Raw genomic sequence first — 21,126 nt, 5'->3', positions numbered from 1 at the left:
TCTGCCTTCGGCTCAGGTCATGGTCCCAGGGTCCCGGGATCAAGCCCTGCATCGGGCTCCCTGCTCAGCGGGAAGCCTGCTTCTCCCTCTCCCACTCCCCTGCTTATGTTCCTGCTCTCGCTATCTCTCTCTCTGTCAAATAAATAAATAAAATCTTTTAAAAAATATGAAGAAACCTTTATATATTAGATGAGAAACTTAAAAATACACAGTTTTTGTGTAAGTCTTCAATACACCTCTGTCTCAGCCTTTGACAGATAGGATGTGAAAGGGAGAAAATGATGTAGAAGATTTAATAATTTACACAGTGTGATAAAATTAATAAAATATATATGCAATTATATTAACATCAAAGAGAAAATATACCTTTGTAAGCATTCATGTGGCATTTACAGAATTTAATTATACAGTAGAAATTGTAGAGGCCATATTCTCTGGCAACATTGCATTAAAGCTAATGTAATCACAAAGTGTAATCAAAACCACGTGACAAAACCTCTTGGAAATTAAACAACATTCTATTAAATAAGGATTGGTTCAAAGAAGAAATAAAAATTATAATTACATGCTATTTAGAAAGTAGCAAAAATGAGAACAATATTTATCAAACCCAATGGAAAAAGGTTACCCTTTACCTAAAGTCAAGCCCTATAAAAGCTGTCACTATTAAATAGAAAATCATGTAATTAGAGTAACTAAGCATTTAATTTCTAAAAACGAACAAAAATAACATCAGGAAAGGAGGAAATGATAATGTTAAAAGCAGATATTTGTGAATTACAAATAAGTAAAATAGAATTCTTAAACTCTGGAAGGAATTCCCAGTCTTCTAACAATGAGACTACAACAACAGTAGAGGTCCAGAGAGACATCTCAGAATGACATACAAAATGCTAAATGAAATATGGGGCTTGAACTTTTAAATGCATTGTTCAGCTGGCTAGGAGGTAACGGAAATCGTAAAAGGCCAATAAGAATAAAAGGAACAGATTCAGAGAGATAAGTGAGCCTTGTAGCACCATTTGTCCTCAGGACTTAGGTCATCTGCTGCTGGCCTACACTGTGAGTTTTAAAGGGTGCCATGTATGATGGGGACAAGACATAATCAAAGGACAAAACCTGAGACACACAGATGGGAGGCCTTGGCATAAAGCCAACCCCTCTAAGGGCTACACCATCCTCGGTGAGTTAAAATTACACACACACCCACACACCTTCAGAGATAGTATAGATTCTAGTCTATATTGGCTCAAGCTTCTGTGAAAATCAATAATAAAAACAAAAGCAAAAGATAAAAGATTTCCGCCACTGAATCCTTAATACCAAGTTTACACTTGCATAAGTTTTAACTACCTTGACCAGTGTCCTCAAAAATAAAATAAAACTATAATTTAAAGTGTCCTGGAGGGGCGCCTGGGTGGCTCAGTTGGTTAAGCGACTGCCTTCGGCTCAGGTCATGATCCTGGAGTCCCTGGATCGAGTCCCGCATCGGGCTCCCTGCTCGGCAAGGAGCCTGCTTCTCCCTCTAACCCTCCCCCCTCTCATGTACCCTCTCTCTCTCATTCTCGCTCTCTCAAATAAATAAATAAATCTTTAAAAAAAAAATAAAATAAAGTGTTCTGGAATGATCATCCTTCCTAAGCCACCGGCAAGAGCAGATGTATCCTCAAAAATAAAATAAAACTATAATTTAAAGTGTCCTGGAATGATCATCCTTCCTAAGCCACTGGCAAGAGCAGATGTATTCCTCTCTGGAGAAATGTGCCTTAAATTCACACCTCAAAAATTCTCACAGATAATATTTCACAAAACACCATCTCATAATCATAAACCACAGGACCTATGTGGGAATTAAGGCATCTTAATGCAAGGCAGCAGAAACAACTACTCATACTTATAGTGAGTGTAGATGCAGGAATTATCAGATAGATAATATATAATTGGATATGTAATTTATTTAAAAACCAAATAAGTCAAGGGGCACCTGGGTGGCTCCATCAGTTAAATGTCTGCTTTTGGTTCAGGTCATGATCCCAGGGTCCAGGGATTGAGCCCTGTATTGGGCTCCTTGCTCAGTGGGGAATCTGCTTCTCCTTCCCCCCTGCCCCTCTCCCCAGCTCATGCTTGCTTTCTCTCTCACTCGAATAAATAAATAAAATATTTAAAAAATAACCAGATAAGTCAAAGTGAACTATAGTTCAATACAGTCCCTATCAAAATGCCAAAGACATTTTTTTTCCAAGATAGAAAATTCCCTCCTAAAATTCATATGGAACCTCTCAATAGCCAAAAGAATCTTGAGAAGGAAGAACAAAACTGGAGGATCACTTCCTGATTTCAAAACTTAATGCAAAGCTACAGTAATCAAAAGAGTGTGGTACTGGCATAAAGGCAGACATGGAGACCAAAGGGATAGAGAGCCCAGAAATAAATGTTTGCATATACGGTACAATGATTTTCAACAAGGGTGTCAAGATCATTCAGTGGGGGAAGATACAGTCTTTTCAACAAATGCTGCAGGGAAAACTGGATATCCACATGCAAAATAATGAGGTTGGACCCTACCTTGCATCATATACAAAATTAACTCAAAATGGATCAAAGATTTAAATGTAAAAGCTAAAACTGTAAAACTTTTAGAAGAAAGCATATGGAGACAGCTTTGTGACATTGGTTTGGCAATGACATCAAAAGTATAAGCAAAAGAAGAAAAAACTGATAAATTCAACTTCATCAAAATTTAAAACTTTTGTACATTAAAGGACACTATTAACAGAGTAAAAAGGCAACCCACAGAATGGGAGAAAATATTTGCTATCATATATCTGATAAGGGATTACTATCCACCATATATAAAGAACTCCTACAACTTAACAACAAGAAGAAGAAATTAAAATGTGGGCAAAGGGCTTGAATAGACATTTCTCCAAAGAAAATACATGGATGGTCAATAAACACATAAAAAGATATTCAACATCATTTCTTCATTAAGAAAATGCAAAATCAAAACCACAATGAAATATTACTTCATACCCATTAGGACAGCTATTATACAAAGAAACAAAGAAATATCAGAAAATAACAAGTGTTGGTGAGGATGTAGAGCAATTGGAATGCTTGTGCATTGCCGGTGAGAATGTAAAATGGTGTAGTAGCTTTGGAAAACAATACAGGGATTCCTCAAAAAATTAAACATAGAATTACCATATGATCCCACAATTCCACTTTTGAGTACTACACCCAAAAGAATTGAAAGAGAGACTTGAACATATATTTTTATAATAACGTTCATGGCAGCATTATTCACCATAGCCAAAGGTGGAAAACTACACAAATGCCCATAAAGAGACGAATGGATAAATAAAATGTGATTGATACATATGATGGAATATTATTCAGCCTTAAAAAGGAATGAAATTCTGACATAAGCCTCGCATGGGATAGACCTTGAAGACATTATGCTAAGTAAAATAAACCAGAGACAAAAGGGCAAATATCATATGATTTCACTTATGTAGGTACCTAGAGTAGCCAAATTCACAGAGACAGAGTAGAATGGTCCTCACCAAGGGCCAGGGAGAGGGGCAAGCAGGAGTGGGATGCTACTGTTTAATAGGTGCAGAGTTTCAGTTTGGGAAAGATGAACAAGGTGTGGACATGAACCATGGTGATAGTTGCACAACAAGGTAAATGTGTTGAAACTCTACACTTAAAAATGGCTAAATGGCAAATTTTATACTATTTATATTTTATATTTTACCACAATACAAAAAATATGGATTAGATCTACCCATATATTGTCCCAGTTTTAGGGCTAACTAAAAATATTGTGACTACCAAACCAAACCAAATCAAATCAAGTTACTGAAAGTATGGTACAGGAGAAGGTAAGATCACCATCACTAATAACCAAGTGGATTTGAAAAAGAACCAAAAAGAGCTTCTAGAAAAAAATGTCTATATAATAATAACAAGTTAAAGAGCAGACTAACACATCTGAACAGATGGTTAGTAAACAAAGATAGAACTGAAGAAATTATGTAAAATTATGTAAAATGTAGCACAGAGGGACAAAAAGAAAAAAAATGTGGAAAAGAGGTTTATGAGAATAGAGGAAAGGGAGAAAGTTGATTGTGTGTCCAATCAGAGTCCCACAGGAAGATAATAAAGACAAAGGGGAAGATACAGTATGTGGCATGGTAATAGCTGAAACTTGGCCAAATATATGTAAAACCCCACTGCTCACACTTAGGAAGACTAGTGAAACATGAACAGGATGAAAAAATAAAACATAAAACTTACATCTTAAACTGGTCACGATCAAACCGCACAACACGGTAGAAGGAAAAATACCTTGAAAGCTGACAGAGAGAAATAATAAATTGCACAGAAAACAATTAGGGAGGCAGCTGACATCTCCCAGCTAAAAACGGAAGCCCGAAGAGGGTGGAATAACATTTTCGAATTTCTGACAGAAAATTACTGATGACTTAGGAAGCATTCCCAGTAAAAATATCACTGCAACACGATGGCAAAATTAAGACATTTCCATGGAAAAACAAACAATCTTTTATACATAGACTCTTGTTAAACTTTTTAAAGAATGAGTTAGAGGATTCATTTTAGGAGGAAGTAAAATATATCACAGCATATGTGTAAAGCCAAACAAACACTGGTTAAACAAAAATAATGTCTAAATGTTAGACTTTAAAATAAGGTAGAACTAATGTGTTGGCTAATGAGCAAATAAGCATCGGGAGAAGAGGGCAGGGGTTAAAATGCACTGTTCAGAAGGAGAATAACGATACTGATTAACTTTTGACTTTGTTGTAGGTAAGTATGTTAAGAGTTCTAGGGTAACCACTACAGAATAAAAACAGAATACAGAATTTCCAGATGATTAGAAGGGAGAAGTGGAATGGGGATGAACATAATGAATCCAAAGAGTGGCAAGAAAGACCAGGAAGAGAGACACAGAAAAGGTATTATAGAAGTAAATCCAGGGCTCCTGGGTGGCTCAGTCGGTTAAGCGTCTGCCTCCAGCTCAGGTCATGATCCCAGGGTCCTGGGATCGAGCCCCACATCAGGGTCCTGGGATCCAGCCCCACATCGGGCTCCTTGCTCAGTGGGGAGCCTGCTTCTCCCCCTCCCTCTCCCTCTGCCTCTCTCCATTGCTCGTGCTCAAACTCTCTCAAATAAATAGATAAAGGAAGTAAATCCAAATGTTGTAATCACCACCTACAAAAGCTGATTAACCGCTCACAATAAAAGACGAAGTTGTTAGACTGAATTATAGAGACACACCCGAGAGGCTTTTTTGCTGCGACCAGAACCTGTGACCTTGGGCACTGAATGGCACCATATGAGCAGGGCATTCTGACCTAGCAGCTTACAGAGGTTTGTAGAGGGCCGGCTTCTGCCTACTAAGGCTTGGGCTTTTAAGCCTGAGAGCACATGGTGTTTGATGTTGGCTGGTGAATTCAGCTATGGCAGCTTTATCCACAGGCAAGTGGCTCCTTTCATAAAAGCAGCACAAAGGAGATGAATTCCAGAGCCCAGCAGCTGGGTCCATAGGTAGATTATCAGGGTCAATGATACTGTCACAGATCTGAGAGGCACGCATTCATGACCACCACACTAAGCTATCTTCCTTACATTGGGCTGTAGCAAAAGCTAGGGGCCACCCAGACCTCATTAAGGATAATGTCTGCTGTGCAGACGGCCTGGTAAGCAAAGGCAATGACCTTCTGTTCTCAGCAGGTGTGGGGTCTATGGTGGTTGTTCTCTGCATGCGGTTACCAGACCCTCAGAATCAGCCTGGCCTGGAAGTCCATTAGAAATGCAAATTCTTGGGCCCCACCCTTGAGCTACTGAATCAGGATCTCTGGCAGTAGGTAGGGCCAGCAATCTTGGTTTTAACAAGGCCTACGGCGGATTCTGACGCACACCGACATCTGAAAACCACTGCCCTACAGCAATGAGGAAAGCTCCTGGAATACACAGACTCAGCACTGCGGTGGACCCAGGATTCAGGCTGCCACCAACTCTCCAACAGTAGAGCTTTTCCTCGACATCTGTGTCTGTGGCAAATAGTCCGTGATAGAGAAAACAGCATCTTTATCAGATTTTGAGGCATGTGGGAGAGGCACAATATTTGCTGGGTTTAAATTGTGTAACAGCTTTGTTCTGTGTGTGCCTCTGAGTCCTGTTGGAATTTCTCAATTTAAATGACTGGTATCCAACCTTGATATGAAGGGCTGGGCAGTTGCCCCGATTTCCACTCTACATTCTTACCCTAGAAGTAGAATTGGAGTTTAAAATTTGGAAAGGATAAACCTAGGGTGTTTGGATTGGCAAAAGTCAGAAACAAGACCGGTCTGCTCATAATCCTCACTATTTATTACTTAACATTCCGGACATATTGCATGCCACAATTTAACAAAAAACAATGAAAATGGGAGAAGTAACACAATCATTAGTTTTAGATGATATTATTGTAATCCAGGAAAAAAAATCAAATAAAAAAACTGCAAATAAGAAGAAACTGCAGGAAAGTAGCTTGGTCTCTGGAGGCACATGGTGGTGGTCATGGGTGGGTGGGTGCCTCTCAGATCTGGGATTGGAGCAGTGACTTTGATACTCTAACTCTGGACACAGCTGCTGGGCTCTGGAATTCATCTCCCTCTTTGTGCTGAGGCCAGGCTTTCCAGGCAATGGCTAAGTGTGACAGGGATAGGAAGACAGGATCATTTCTGGGAGAGGGAGGCTTCTGGAAGACCAGGTCTATAGGAATAGAATCCTTCCCAGGATAGTATCTGGCCAGGGTGCCCACGTCAAGGTGAAGGAGGTGTGGGTGGGCCCATGATCATGGGTTCCGCTGGTCGGCTCACATACTGAACCAGCCAGAGGCAGTCTGGCTCATCGGACACTGCAGTGGCCTTGTCCAGCTCAGCTGGAGGGCCATACTGGACCGGGGAGGACACTGTGAAAAGAATGGGGTGCCATTCTTCAGGATGCAATGTGTGTGTATGAAATCAGAGAACTCTCCATGGTACTAGATCCCAGAATGGAAGAAGGGCAGAAGTAGGCATAGTTGTACTTACTGTCCTGCCCGATGACCCACTGTGGTATTTTGTGCTTCCCATTTTCTCAATTCTGGACTCTGCAGAGTTGGAGGGCCTGATCTCCCAAGCAGGAACCTCGCCAGGGAACGTAGCAAGGGTTCCACTGAGCTACCAGGTGTGGCTATCACCATACTTGGGACTCGTGTGACCAGGGACCAGGGGTGAGGACAGCTGTCCCTGGCAGGGGTAATGGATCTCAATCAGCATGAGGAGGGAGGGCTTTTACACAAGGAGCTCAGGGAGGAAGAGCTAAAACTCGGGCACCTCCTGCTTTTCCCTTGCCTCACTCTAACTGACCAAGAAGGATATGATGACCATCATATATGCTCATCAGTGAGGGATTGGCTCATAACACCAGAGAAGCCACCCAGACTTGCTGAGGGGAGTGAAGGAATTCAGAACGGATGGAGGGGGGAGCAGGAGGAGCAGTCCCAGCCCTGAGATCACTGATATCAGTGACAAGGGCTCCACTCACTTCCATCAGCTATATTGTCCCTCGGGAAGAAAGACCCACCGGAGCCATAGGAGAACCGCTCCCAACTCCATGGGGAGAAGAGCAGTGCCCAGGGTGGACTGTGGTGGCCAAAGGACATGTTCTGACACCTCAGGGTGTGTAACTGACCAGCAAGCTCTGCTGCTTGAAATCCATCACCACATGCCTCCAGAGACCATGCTGTTCAGAGGCTGCTCCCGCCAAGGGCTGAGCATGTCAGGGAAGATGGGGGAGCCCCCTGAGGGGCAACATTGGCCTCAGGACCCCCCGGTGATTTTGCTAAGCTTTCCCCAGAATTGCACTGGAGTCTGACATGCTTTCCCCCACCCCACCCCCGCCATCCTCCTCTCTCCCACCTGGGTGTCCCACCTGCATCTTCCAGCCTCCCTCTCTCTCAGAGCATTTCTACTAACCAGGCTCTGGCATGCCTGACTCCCATCTTGACATCTGCTCCTTGGAGTTAACATATTTAATGGAAAATTAATGTATGTGTCAGATACTCATACAACGAATTCTTTGTATCTTTCAACAATCCATCAGCAATCAAGAGCAGACTGCATATACCATCACAATAGAAAAGATGCGCTACCTAGAAGATGGAATAACAAAAATCATTCAGAACGTATCTTTAAAAAAGACTTGTAGAAATATTATGTTTTTGGATATTTAAAGTCAATGTCATAAAGATTTCGATGCTTCTCATGTAGTTTAGAACTTGAACATAATCCCCATAGAAATATCAATAGGTTTTGTTTAATGAAGTAGACATGTTGATGATCAAGTTTGTATGGAAAAATTTCAAATGCCTGGACCATTTGACCCAGCAATCCCAGCTCAGGGGAGTGACCTCTACAGGTAAGTTACTGTAACATTGTTTACCATAGCTAAAGACTGGAAACAATGAAATACCCTTCAGCAGTGGACTGGTTCAGTAGAATATGGTGAATCTATACAAAGGAATATGCTATCCTGCTCAAAAGAAAAAAGAAAAGAAAGAAAAGAAACAAACCTATCTACACACTGATTTGCAAAGATCTCCAAGTCATACTGTTAAGTGAAAAAAAAGTAGGGAAGAGTGTATATAATATGCTACACTTTGTGTATAAAAAGAAGAAAAAAAATACCCAATCACATCTGTCTGCATTTGCATAAAGAAGGTCTGGAAGTTATGGAAACTAACAAAAAATGGTTAACTCTGATCGGGGATGATGGGAACTATATACAGTGAGAGCAAAGGTAAAAAGCAAGACTTCGTCTTTGAACCATGTGCATAAATTACCTGTTCCCAATAATTACATAAGTGTATCTCTAAAATGCCACTGGGATTTCACACTGACTAGAATACTAGTTCATGCCCACCAGTTTGGCAAAAATTAAAAAGCCTGGTAAGTGCCAAGGGTGGTGAGGGCGTGGGGTGTTTCAACACCTTTCCAGTGTCTGTGTAAACTGGCCCAACCCCATCAGAAAAGAATAGAACCTAGTAAGGTTAAACTCCAAATATCCTATTATCTGGAAGTTACTCCCCTTCTTATATAGCTGAGAAAGTACACATGGGTACTTGAAAATGTGTGCAAGAATATTCGTGGCAGCATTAGTTGTGATAGAAAACACTTTATCTAGATGTCCCTCCAAAGCAGAATGGATAAACTATACCCCTTCACGTGAGCACCATAGGGCAGTGGAAAAGGATCAACTCCACTACACGCGTAAACCACAGTGAACCTCAAGAACTTGAAAGTGAACAAAAAATCAGACAGTGTGAGTCAACTCACAAAAAGTTCAAAAATGGCAAAACTAAATTAGATCTTGTTTAGAGAAAAGCACCTATATTACAAATATGCCACGGACTCGTACCCTATTCAAGGATGCGGTTATTCCTCGGCAAGGGAGGGAGGGGTCGTTTGGCGGGGCGGAGGGGGGGGGGACTCTGGGTGACTGGTATTGTTCTCTCACCTCCAGATGGGAACAAAATGTTTAGCTTTAACATTTAAATATATCTACATATAGGGCGCCTGGGTGGCTCAGTCGTTAAGTGTCTGCCTTCGGCTCAGGTCATGATCCCAGAGTCCTGGGATCGAGCCCCGCATCGGGCTCCCTGCTCCGCGGGAAGCCTGCTTCTCCCTCTCCCACTCCCCCTGCTTGTATTCCCTCTCTCGCTGTGTCTCTCTCTGTCAAATAAATAAATAAAATCTTTAAAAAAAAAAAAAATAAATAAATATATCTACATATAAATGCAGATTTTTTTGTATGTAGAATATATTTCATGGGTTGTTTTTTTTTTAAGGTAAAAAAACAATTCTTTCAAAGATTAGTGAAGTGGACACCTCTCGCATATTAAATCAGGAAAAATAATTACATGAAAAGAAATCTTGCTACTGGTAAGGAGGAAAGAATAAAATAGTAAAAGGCTATAAACAATTTAAACTTCAGAATCTCACTGAAATGGAAAGATTCTGGGGGAACAGACACTTTAAAAAACTCACTCATGAAAAGGAAGAAAACCTGAACAGACAAATTACTGTGAAAGACTAAAAATTTTATCAAAGAATTACTTTGCAAAAACTCCTGCACCAGACAGTTCTGAGATTTAGTACTTTCCAGGTTTCAAGGGACTAAAATCCCTATGCTATTAAAATTGTTCCAGGCTTAGAAAAATATGAATACATTTTTCATTTGGTAAAGCCAACATAACCCTGATTCCAAATTGTGAGAAGTGGAGAGAAAAATTGTAGTAAAATTGGAAAGTCATGTAAAATCCTAAATAATATATTATTAGACCAAACCAGCAGCAGAATTAAGAGAATTATTCACAATGACCAAGTAGGATTTAGCCAAGAAATGCAAAGATCATTATTATAAGATCTATTAAGGCAACATCCCATATGAATATATTTAAGGAGAAAATTGGAACAATCATTTTAATGGAGGAAGAAAAAAGCAGTCAATAACATTTAAAGTACATTCTATAATCCCAAATTTGTTTTTTTAGGAAAACTAGAAATAGGAGATTTTTTAACGTAGTAAGACTTTATATCTTAAGCTAGCTATCAACATTATCCTTAAGAGTGAAAAACTAAAGAGAATTCTTATTAAAACCAGTATCAAAAGCAAACAAACAAGATACTCGTCATTATTACCATTTTGCATTTCCAAAAACTCTCAACAATGCAATTAGCATGAAACATGAAGAGATATGATTATTGAAAAGATGACAAAATTATCACTTCGTACAATAATGCAGTTGTATCTTATAAAACTCCAGAGGATCTTTTTTTTTTTTTTTTTTTTAAGACAGGGAGAGAGGGGATATGCAGAGGAAGAGGGAGAGAGAGAATCTTAAGTAGGCTCCACACCCATCATGGAGCCCATCTCGTGGGGCTCCATCTCACAACCCTCAGATCATGACCTGAGTCAAAATCAAGAGTTGATCACTCAACCAACTGAGGCCAAGCACCCCAGAGAATCTTTTTTTTTTTTTAGATTTTATTTATTTATTTGAGAGAGAGTGAGAGAGCACAAGCAGGGTGAGTGGCAGAGGGAGAGGGAGAAACAGGTTCCCCACTGAGCAGTGAGCCCAATGTGGGGCTCAATCCCAGGACTCCGGGATCATGACCTGAGCTGAAGGCAGATGCTTAACCTACTGAGTCACCCAGGTGCCCCAGAGAATCTATTTTTAAAACACATATTTTAAGTAAGTTTTATAACTTAACTTCATAGAGGTTTTTTTTAATTTATATATTTCATATATATCAATAATAATCCATGTAAAACAACCAAAAAATGATCTTACAGTGTATCCAAAACATAAAATTCTGAAGAGAAAAAAACATTTTGAAGAATAAGTAGGATCTACAGGGTACACTCCCAAATTTGCTGAAAAATAACAATAAGCATTTTTTATATATAGGCAAAAATATTTATGTATGAGAAACTAATACATTAATTCTTCTGAAATTAATTTGTGGGCTTAATAAAATCCCAATTACATTCCTAATGGAATTTGCTTGGAAATTAATTATTGGATTCTTAAGTTCACCTTGGGGGGAAAGTGATAATAATACAAACAAAACAGATTCATGAGAAAACAGCTGAGAACTTTGTAGAAAGAGTGATTAAGAAAGAATTTTTCTGGGGTACCTGGGTGGCTCAGTCGGTTAAGCATAAACCTTCAGCTTGGGTCATGATTCCAGGGTCCTGGGATAGAGCCCCACGTTGGGCTCCCTGCTCAGTGGGGAGTCTGCTTCTCCATCTCCCTCTGGCCCTCCCGCCCTCGTTCTCTCTCTCTCCCTCACTGTCTCTCTCTCTCTCTCTCAAGTAAATAAATAAAAATCTTAAAAAAAAGAAAGAATTTTCCTACAAAAATTAAATGAATCAAAACATACAAACATCAGAATTGTGTGATAAAAGCCAAAGAAGAAACACTGTGAGAGAAGATTGAGAAATAGGATGGGTTCCTCACATAGAAAGAAAAGCCCACAAATCAACAAGGAAGTGAGAGGTCACCCAGGACATTGTACTGGAGAGATGTACTATTGGGTGAGGGGAATAAAAATGGCAGCCTCAACTGAACCCCACTAAAAACACATTCTGCACTGATACAGAGGTAAGAGTACAAATAAGAAACATACAAACCCAGAAATCAGAGATCTGGGGGAACACATATGGGTGAGCGTTCAACTGTCTTCAGTTAGCTGGGACTTCTTCACCAAACCCTGCCTCCCTCCTAGCCCGCCAGATCCAGCCCATCATCACGTCCCACAGAACTGAGTTCTAAATGCTTATCTCTGACGTGTCCCCATCTCTCTGTCTCTGTGCCACTCTCCCCTGGACCATTATGGTAGTCTCCATAGGTCTTCTGGTTTTACGTTCCTCCAATCCATTCCCCACCCAGCTGCCAAAGTAACCTTCATCACACACAAATTAATTTGCATTACCACTCTGCTGACTTCCTTTCCTGACTATCCGTTGCCCTTAGTATACATTCCAAAATCTAAAAACCCATTTTATCTGATCCCTCACTGCCTTTCCCATCCTGGTTTTGCTGGTGTCCCTTTGCTCGCTCTATTGATCTAGCTACATTGGCTTCATCAGTTTCTCAAAAGTGAGAAGGTTGGGAAGAAAACAAAACCAGGCAATGAAAGAATTAGCCAAGACAAAAGATTGACAGATTTGATTACTTAAACCTTTAAACCCTCTCTACATAAAAACCATCTTTGAAAAAAAATCTTCATGAGTAAGCTGATGACAGATGATGAACTGGGGTGGCGGGGGAAGGATTTGCAACAAACAACTAGACAAGGATTCCAATGCACTGCTGTTTAACAAGGCTGTTCAAGTTGGTTAGATGAGAACACAGATTTCTGTTTGCATCGGGTCTGGACTACACCCAGGTAATTCACCAAATAATTGCTTAAAATAGATAAACGTGTGAAAGATTCTCTTCCTTACTTACTCAAAGAGATGAAAGACTGAACTACAAGATAGCATTTTTCACCTATTGCTTTGGTAAATACATTTTCTCCTTTCAGAAATGTTTTCATTGAGCTACAGTTTACATAAAGTATGCCAATGTTTAGCATACAGCAGGCTTGCTTTTCATAAGTTTTTACAGCCATGTAACCACACCCAGATCAAAATATAGAACATTTACAGCACCCCCCTCCCCCGGGAGCTTCCTTGTTAATTCTCCCCTCATAAGAAACAACCCTTATTCTTCTATCTCCAAAGTTTAGTTTTGCCTGTTCTTGAACTTGATAAAAACATTTTATACAATGTATCTTTTCTGTACCTGCCTTGTTTTGCTCAACAAAATCCCATGGGATTGCAATGATCAGTAGCTGCCTTGTCTTCTGTTTAAATTTGCTATGTGATACCCATTGCAGGAAACACCCCAAAGTGTTTCTTCATTCTCCTGTGGATGGACATCAGGGTCATGCCACTGGGTCTAGTCTGAATAGATCTGCTCCGAATGGTCTTGTACGTGTCTTTGGGTGAGCATAGGTATTCATTTCTCTTACATAGAAACCTTGCTGTGGATCACCTGGATCATAGATTAGATGTACAGGTAGCTTTCACAGATAATGCCAAACAGTTTTTCAAAGTTAATATTATACCAAGGATTGGTGCTCAAGCCTTCTAAAATGAAGTCTGGTGCTCTGTCTAGTCATCAAGAGTGAAGATGGAATGCACCTTCCTTCCGTATCTCTTCTTTCTTTTTTTTCTCTCTCTCCCTCTCATCTCTTTCTTTCCATCCCATAAACTCCCTGCTCATCCTGTTTGCATCCCCATCCCTTCCCTCCTCTTCCCACACCTTTTCAGGCCACTTATAGTTGGAAGATGTTCCAGGTCTGAGCAAGCCTCTAAACTAGATTCTGAGCTCCCTGCATCAGCAACTGCCTAATTAGGGGCACGATTTGTGGTCCAGTGAAATCTCCACCAGCCTAATGTGCCTGGAGGAGCCGGCTTCTGCTAGTAATTACCTTCAACTTCCAGTTAACAGAAGGACAAGAACATCTGTATTAAGAGTGATGAGAAAGCCCCTGCTGAGGGTCCTCTGGAGCTGGAATGTGAAGCAGGGAGCCAGCAAAAACCCTCACTAAATGGGCCATCCTTTACTTACACCAACAGCTCCTCAGCTTCTCCTGTTACCTGTCTCTCTTGCCCAAGGAAGATGACTTGGTTTCTGCTTCTAGAGCTGGGTCTCTGTCCAGTATTTATTATTTAAATGGGAGAACAGGGAGAAAATGTGGTATGGAGCATAGATTCTTAAACAAAGAACACTGAGGCATGTTGCAAAATTAGTTGGTTCCTAACAATTAAAGGACCAGTCTCCAAGGGATTCCCTTTTCCAATAGAGAGAAGGTGCAAGTCTTTCCTTATAGGAACATTCCTCTCATTTACAATTCCAACTCCATGTATTTAACTCTCCTTCCAGCACCTACCATGTGCCCAGCAATGGGCACAAATGGTGAGGAAAACAGAAGTGGTCCCTATTATAGCAGTTCTATGGTCTAGGGATACATTAATCAAGTAATCACTTGGCTCTTTGCTTAGTAGCTGTTGCATGTTGGGAAGGAATGCAGAGAGCATGAAGGAGGTATGAGAGCCTATTACGAAGGTCTTGAAGAGGGTGGGAGGGCCAGGAAAGGCATCCCTTAGGAAATGACAGTTACGATCTCCAAGATGAGTGAGGGTTGGGGGGTTGGAGGGTGAGCCACCAAATAGCCTGGGATGAGGTTGCTTTTGTGGTAGGAGAGAAAGCACCAGAATTACAGCAGGGCACCAGAAATGACTAACCTCCCTGGTTGCTCCCATTAAAATATCATAGGCATGTGACGTTTATACTAGTTTCATTTACTGGGGCAGAAAAAAAAGAGAAACATGGTCTAGAAGCTCTTAGTTTTTTTGTTATTTTTTAAATTACGTTATGTTAATTGCCATACATTACATCCTTAGTTTTTGATGCAGTGTTCCGTGATCCATTGTCTGTGTATAACACCCAGTGCTCCATGCAGAATGTGCCCTCCTTAATACCCATCACCAGGCTAACCCATCCCCCCACCCCTCTCCCCTCCAGAACCCTCAGTTTGTTTCTCAGAGTCCACAGTCTCTCATGGATCATCTCCCCCTCCAATATCCCCCCCTTCATTCTTCCCCTCCTGCTATCTTCTTCTTTTTTTTTTTTTTAACATATAATGTATTATTTGTTTCAGAGGTACAGGTCTGTGATTCAACAGTCTTTCACAATTCACAGCGCTCACCATGGCACATACCCTCCCCAATGTCTATCACCCAGTGACCCCATCTCTCCCACCCCCCACTACTCCAGCAACCCTCGGTTTATTTCCTGAGATTAAGAATTCCTCATATCAGTGAGGTCATATGATACATGTCTTTCTCTGATTGACTTATTTCGCTCAGCATAATACCCTCCAGTTCCATCCACATCACTGCAAATGGCAAGATTTCATTCCTTTTGATGGCTGTGTAATATTCCATTGTATATATATACCACATCTAGAAGCTCTTAGTTTCTGAGCACGTGCAGTCTCATGCACTAGAAGTCTTTTCTGGTTTCATCCTTACACTCATCCTTCAAAGTTGGCCTTCTTATTACCCCAATTGTACAGAAGTGGTAACTGAGGCAAAGAGCAGTTAAGTAAACTTTACAAGTTTGCCCTACCAGTAATTGCAGAGTGTTAAAAAAAAAAATTGAACTGAGTAAACTTTAAAGATATTATTGGGGAAATCGCAGGGAGAGATGAACCATGAGAGACTGTGGACTCTGAGAAACAAACAGGGTTTTAGAGGGGAGGGGGGAGGGGGGATGGGTTAGCCCGGTGATGGGTATTAAGGAGGGCACGTCCTGCATGGAGCACTGGGTGTTATACGAAAACAATGGATCGTGGATCACCACATCAAAAACTAATGATGTATTGTATGGTAACTAACATAACGTAATAAAATTTAAAAATATATTATTGTCTTTATTCAATGATTTATGAATTGAGCAGCAACCCATCCAGCAAATAAAAAAGAGCTCCAAAGAGCTGCACAAAAGTAAAGACTTTTATAAGCAGAAGGGGGTGGGGCAAGCTAATTACTAGTGAAGAGTGGATTGTTTCAGGCAAGGTCACTTCTTCCTAGGGGACGGCAGGCGTCTGTCAGGCAGACAACCTCACTAGTACTGACCAGGTGATTCTAGATTGACTGGTTTAAGATCCCACTCCTGGGAGAGCTTGAAACTGTAATTGAGTTAGGTATTAAGTCTTGGTTTGGTGACGGAAGCTTAGCACTAGTGACTCTATTTTGAGCCTGTTGTCACCTTTTCACAACAGCCAAGTACACGTAAGATTCCTGAGCTTTACGGATGCTGTGAAAGCCATCATCAGTCTAGGGCTTCTCTCTGGTCCCAAATTTTCTGTCAGTCCCAGGAGTTCCCATGAGACTTAATGGAGCCAAGAGGCTTCCCAGGAGCCCTTTCTTTCTGAGGCCATGGTTTTCGGTCCCAACCTTGCCCAGCCAACCTTCTGAGACAAGGCTCCCGGGGAAGGAGCAGGGAAGCCCAGGAACAGCATGAAGAAGGGGCAGCCCTGCACACTAAGCATGATGTCACCCAGTGAGAACATCAGGGTAGCAAGCATGAATTTACTCCATAAATTTCAGGTTTAAAAATATATTTCAGAATAGATTGTTTTTCTGAACCATATGGAATCTGGCTTCTGGGGCCATTAGTGGGTATTGGTTCCTCTCCGTAAGGTGACCCAAGAGCTCAAAGTAACAGATACAGTACAGAAAATATCGTGGGTAGCACTGTTGTTTCTTCCCTCCAGGCACACTCTCCCCAGCCTCCCTCTACAGAGGCTTGTACCTTTCTCCTTCTCAGGAATTAGAGCCCTAAAGACCACCCTTGGGGGAAAAAAATGTTCACTCATTCCCTATTGGGGCAAGTGAAATTCGACCCTCCATTTGCTGGTATCAGAAGCAAAATAATATACCACTTGGTACTTCCTAATGAGCTTAGGGAAGAATCAAATTATCCTCTGTGTGTGCATGCATGCATGTGCATGTGTGTGTGTGTGTGTGAGAGAGAGAGAGAGATACAGAGACAGAGACAGAGACAGAGAGGAAGACAAAAATCTAACTAGAAGAAAATATTCCAAACATGAATACCAATCACCTCAACATATTGGGATTTAGGATGATTTTTATTTCTTTCTTTATACTTTTGTCTATTTTCTCAATTTTCTTTTCTTTTTTTTTAAGATTTTATTTATTTATTTGAGAGAGAGAGTGAGAGAGAGCACAAGAGATAGCATGAGAGCAGGGTGAGGGGCAGAGGGAGAAGCAGACTCCCTGATGAGCAGGGAGCCCGATGCAGGGCACCCCGCGTGAAGCAGAGCTCGATCCCGGGACTCCACAATCATGATCTGAGTGGAAGGCAGCCACATAACCAACTAAGCCACCCAGGTGCCCCCATTTTCTCAATTTTCTGAAACTGACTTGTAGTACTGCCATAATCAGAAAGGAAACAATAGAAGCCCTTTCTTCCTCCCTCCTTCCCTCTTTCCTTCCTTTCACTCTTGTCTTTATTCAGGCCTGTGGAATAACAGGATGCCTCCACCAAAGGCAAGCTCTTTTGAGCTCCATTGCCCTTCCAACTGCATCTTTGTTTCCTTCTGTCTAACTGCCATGAGTAGCCAGCTTTCCTCCTGCCTCACCATCTAGAGAAACAGGAGCTCAGAAACCCAATCTCCTCATCTCACACAGAGGGGTGACTGTGACCCACGCCTGGAGTCCAGAATGCAGAGGGAATTTCTTGGGGCCACACCAATCTCAGCCAAGAGGAGAGAGAGAGAGACAACTGGGACAGAGGGATCTAAGATGCCACAGTGCTGGTTCTGCGATGTTGTATGTTTTCACAGGAGTAATTTAGTTCTAATTACTGACAATAATTATTTCTCAACCCACAGTGGGAAGCTGTTGGGCTTGTAGCTATGGTAAATTCCAGAGGTCCCTACTTGGACTGTGCCTCTGTTGTGAAGCAGTTTGGACCCTTGAGGCTCTCTGGGAAAAAAAGGCTGAGCCTAGAGATGAAGGGGGCTAGGGGGAGGAAGAATTCCTGGCAGGAGGGAAAGAGCCAGAAGAGATCAGGCTGGTGGCCAGAGCATCAGCATGAGAGCATTAGCCCGTGGAAAGAACACCAGCCACAGGGCCAGGAGACCCAGCTCTGTGGCTAGCTTGGATCTCTGTGCAAATATGGACCTCCTTTCCTTTTCTTTCCTTTTTTCACTTGAGTATAGTTGACACACAATGTTTCATTAGTTTCAGGTGTGCAACAGTGACCCGACTTCTCTATACATAATGCTAAGCTCACCACAAGTATAGCAACCAAAAATGTGGACCTCTTCAAGCCCTTGCTGTGAAAATGTAGACCCCCCCACCAGGCCTCAATTTTCTCATCTTAAAATGGCAACACAGTACCAACCTCACAGGCTTATTGTGAAGATTGAATGGAAAGTTCTAGAACAGAGGGCCTTTGTTGGATTACGGCCTCCCAGCATTCTTTCTACCTTCCTTGAGTAACTACACTTCAACTTTTGATTGAGGAACATCCCCCTCCCCCACTATCCTTTCACATGCCTCAGTGGGCGCCCCTCATGTGGCTCAAGTGGCCCCAAGCCAATGGGTGTGCACGGCTCCCAGGCCCTCCGGTTTCTCACAGGAAGAATGTGTGTGTGCACATTCAGTTACAAAAGCCAAATAGAAAACGTACATGAACCCAAAGTGAGGCCACTCAAGCAAACTGAAATGTCAAGTTTTCTTTTCTTTATTTTTTTAAGACTCAAACTATATTCATTCAATGTAGGAAAACTGATTAATTCATGCCTGTCAGAAGGTCTTTTTGTGGAATGCCTTTGGTTTTTAAAAAGCATGAGTACAAATTAATTATTGCTTAACAGATGCACTGTTTTAGACATAGCCTTCTAAAACATTAGATCCCGGGGGAAATAGCTACAGGGCTGCTTGGGTGTTAAAAATGATGAAATCCTAACTAATTCCCTTCTGGTTCTAACAATCTATGAGCATCATGTGGAAATGGTAAGCCTCTGACAGGCAGATGGGAGTATTTGAGGATTTGGGAGCACAGCTCCACAATCCTGAAACCACACCACGCTCTCAGGCAAAGGAAGGAATAACTGAGCAGACGTTAGCCCTCTGCTGGGCTCTTTCCATGACTTTTCTCACTGCAGTCTCACAAGAACCTGACAGGTCGGATTATTATGCACACTTTGCAGATGGGAAAACTGAGGCGTGGAGAGGTATCACCGCTTCCATGAGCTCACCCCTGAGAGCAGGACGGTCAAGGTCAGAGGGCAGGGTTTCAGAACTTGGAAGGCACGCATGCCCAGCACCAGCACAATCCCCCTGAGCAGGCTCGGAGGTAGCAGCTGCAGCCAGCTCACTGAGCCCTGGACAGGACCTCGGTGGTTGTGTTGATGGAGCCGACAGTCCCAAACACTGGAACTTCTCGATTCCCCAAATTCTTGATGCAGCCGAGGGAGCAGCTCCATGGGCAGGATGGTTCCACCATGTTGTTCTGCAGGGCCCCACACTAATGGTTGTGGCTCCAATGCTCCCCATGACTTCGAAACATTCTATTGCTCTGTTTCAAATACTTCCTGCTGAAATTACCTGCCAGAGTCTCTGTGACCTGCAGCTCAGTCCCGATCAGGTCCACTCCCACCCCGATTCGGGTCAGGAATAGAAAGAAGGGAAACAGCCCAAGGGAGTATCTGGACACAAAGCAGAACTCTTCTGTAGGGTTCACGTTCATTCCTTTCCCCAGTGGGTTCCTTTCTCACTCGGGATAGAGCTAGGACCGGAATGAGTTTGGGGCTATTGATTCCTGTTCGTTCTTTCCCGCGTGGCTGCAACACTGGGCACAGAACACGTCTATTTAAGAAGCAGTGATGAATCTCCTTTCTTGGGCATCCTCTAATTACAAATCAGCATTAATGAAGATCTTCCACATTACAAAGAGTTCAGCAAAAACATTTCATTAGCTATTCCTTGTGCTGATATACCACACCAGGCTCTGGAACAGGGCTTCAGAACTCGTTGGGGGGAGGGGGAACAAAAGATTTGTGTGACAAGAGTAAGACGGAGCACATTCTGGGATTCAAGTCCCACCCCCATGTCCTCCCTGCTGGAGGGCACACGGGGCCCTGGAACCCCCAAGCCTCGCATAAGCATTTCCTATTCGTCCCACTTCTCCATGATACTATGCAGCTGTGGACATTTACTTAACCATTTGGTGTTATTGTTGCCTTGACTATAACATTTGTCGAAATTATAATAGTACCTATCCCAGAAAAGTTGGAAAAATTAAAAGCAATAATGGGGACAAACAATCCTAAAATTTGCATGGAATCAGAAAAGACCCCGAATCGCCAAAGAAATGTTGAAAAAGAAAAACAAAGCTGGAGGCATCACGTTGCCTGATTTCAAGCTATATTACAAAGCTGTGATCACCAAGACAGCATGGTACTGGCACAAAAACAGACATAGACCAATGGAACAGAACAGAGAACCCAGATATGGATCCTCAACTCTACGGTTACTAATCTTCAACAAAGCAGGAAAAAATATCCAATGGAAAAAAGACAATCTCTTCAATAAATGGTGCTGGGAAAATTGGACAGCTATATACAGAAAAATGAAACTCGACCATTCTCTTACACCATACACAAAGATAAACTCTAAATGGATGAAAGACCTCAATGTGAGACAGGAATCCATCAGAAGCCTAGAGGAGAACATAGGCAGCAACTATGTTCTCCTTCGACATTGGCCACAGCAACTTCTTTCAAGACACGTCTCCAAAGGCAAGGGAAACAAAAGCAAAAATGAACTTTTGGGACTTCATCAAGATAAAAAGCTTCCGCACAGCAAAGGAAACAGTCAACAAAACAAAGAGGCAACCCACAGAATGGGAGAAGATATTTG

Source organism: Leptonychotes weddellii, chromosome 5, assembly GCF_054177405.1.
Source record: "Leptonychotes weddellii isolate Sample4059 chromosome 5, ASM5417740v2, whole genome shotgun sequence".
NCBI lineage: Eukaryota > Metazoa > Chordata > Mammalia > Carnivora > Phocidae > Leptonychotes > Leptonychotes weddellii.
This window is presented reverse-complemented; position numbering follows the sequence as displayed.